Source organism: Miscanthus floridulus, chromosome 14 (genome assembly GCF_019320115.1).
Source record: "Miscanthus floridulus cultivar M001 chromosome 14, ASM1932011v1, whole genome shotgun sequence".
NCBI lineage: Eukaryota > Viridiplantae > Streptophyta > Magnoliopsida > Poales > Poaceae > Miscanthus > Miscanthus floridulus.
In genome coordinates, this window is record NC_089593.1 from 24563203 (window position 1) to 24565578 (window position 2376).

The window sequence follows — 2376 nt, forward strand, 5'->3', positions numbered from 1 at the left end:
GGGACGTCTCCCCCTGTAGACCAGGTTTTTTTAACTAGACTCGAATAAAAAAGTAGGTGCCCATAAGTGGTAATGGTACCTACAATAGCCTTAGGAGAGAGAAAATGAGGGACCACAAAAATTGTGTGTGAAAAAGTGAAGAGGAGAGAGTGGTAGGGACAACAAAAGTAGGATGGATAGTAACTTAACTTTTTTCATTCCTATTAGACCGACTACTTTTGGATGAAGCCACCACTACTATGGGTCTGATTGGTTCGTTGCTAAATTGCCAAGCCAAAAATTTGTCAATGTGTGTGAAAAAGTGAAGAGGAGAGAGTGGTAGGGACAACAAAATCATGCTTGAGTAGGATGTATAGTAACTTGACGTTTTTCATTCCTATTAGACCGACTACGTTTGGATGAAGCCACCACTACTATGGGCCTGATTGGTTCGTTGCTAAATCGCCAAGCTAAAAAGTCATGATTTTGACTATTGTTTGGTTTGCTACTAAAACTTGCTAATCTCTCATATTTGACTTGCTAAATCTATGACAAATTTTTTATCCAACCTTTACTTGCTTAATTTTTGGCATGACAATTTTTTAGATTCGCTTTTAAATTGCCAAGCCAAAGATTTGATAAGTCATGACTTTGGCTATTATTTAGTTTGCTACCAAAACTTACTAACCTCTCATTTTTACTTGCTAAATCTATGATAATTTTTATATCCAACTTTTGCTTCCAAAATTTTGGCATAGCAATTTTCAAGTGTCTGCATTGGCCATGCACTCATATGGTCTAAATCTGTAACAGATCGAGCATGTTTACGCTCGTATACTTTTGTTTTTGACAGAGTTTGTTATACAGTATTTTCCTGGTATATTGTTGTGCCTTTTTATTTTATTTAAAGGCTGATTTTTTTTCATGCTATGATGGTTCACGTCATCTCGTTAAGCAATAAAACAGAGAGTGCTATAGTTTGAACTGAGCAATACCTCCTCAAATCCCTGTGGAAGTACAAATTTGTCTTGGGACGTGTTCTTTTCTCTAGTTCTAGACTAGAGACTAAAATATAAACTAAAATGATGTTTGTTTCTAGAGACTAAAAATGACTAAAGGGAAGGGGAGAGACCACGAGAGAGGAGAGAGAGGGAAGGGTACAAGCTGTTTAGTTCCAATTAGCAACCCCAAGGGAATACTACGTTTTAGTTCCTAGTCCATATTTTAGTCCATGGTATTTGGCTCAAAGGAACTAATTGAATTAAAATTTAGTCTTTAGTCCCTTCTCTCATAGAAAAGAGCACGCCCTTAACTTATGTGGGAGAGCATAATGCCCCCAATCGTCTTGACCGCGGCAAAGCTTGCATACCAAACGCCTTTTCGTTTCCGTGATCCTCCCAACTGGCTGCAGGAAGGAAGGACTGAGCCTGTCTGTCAGTAAGGGTGTCCCTCCCAAATAGCTAGTGTGGGGGTATTAACCCCTATACCCTTACGGCTAAGCTTGGGCTGGCTCAGATCGATGGATTCAGTCCACCCGAAAGATGACGTGCGGCCCAGTTAACCTGATCGGAGTCCCGCACAAGGAATCAAGACGGATTTGGCGACCAAGCAGGATCCTGGTCGGTTAGAATAGGAATCCTTATCCGGCCACATATGGCAATTGTAACTGATTAGGATTAGTTTCCAGATCTGTAACCCTGCCCCCCGGACTATATAAGGCGGGCAGGGGACCCCTCTAAAAAACATCTTTCATTGACATATAGCAATACAAATCAGACGCAGGACGTAGGTATTACGCCTTCTTGGCGGCCGAACCTGGATAAAACCTCGTGTCTGTCTTGCGTCACCGTCTTGTTTGGGGCTTGCGCATCTGTCTGCCGATAATCTACTACCTTGGGCATACCCCTAGGTAGACTGCCGACCATATTTCGTCGACAGTGGCGCGCCAGGTAGGGGGTGTGCATACTGCTCTCCAAACAAACAAGATGGTCATCATCTCCGGCTCCATGGCTACGCCCAGCGGCCTCACGTTCACCGTCGGCCAGATCACCTGGACCACTAGCTCCGACGACTCCATCGCCATGACCACGGGGGAGGCATGGATTCAGCCTGCGCCGACGACTACTTCACCTGCATCGGCTACGGCTCCGACCACGGTGAACACGGCTCCGACCACGGTGAACACGGCTCCGACCACGATGGACCTGGCTCCGACCACGGGACATCTGGCTCCGACCACGCCTACAGCCACGCCAACAACCCGTCATCCGCTTCCCCGCTACAGAGGGAAGCAGATCGACAACACCGACCTGCTCGATTCCGTTGATCGGGTCGGCATCCAACTCGCTGAAACCCTGGCTCTGGTAAGTACGATTCAAACCCAACCTAACGAGCAGG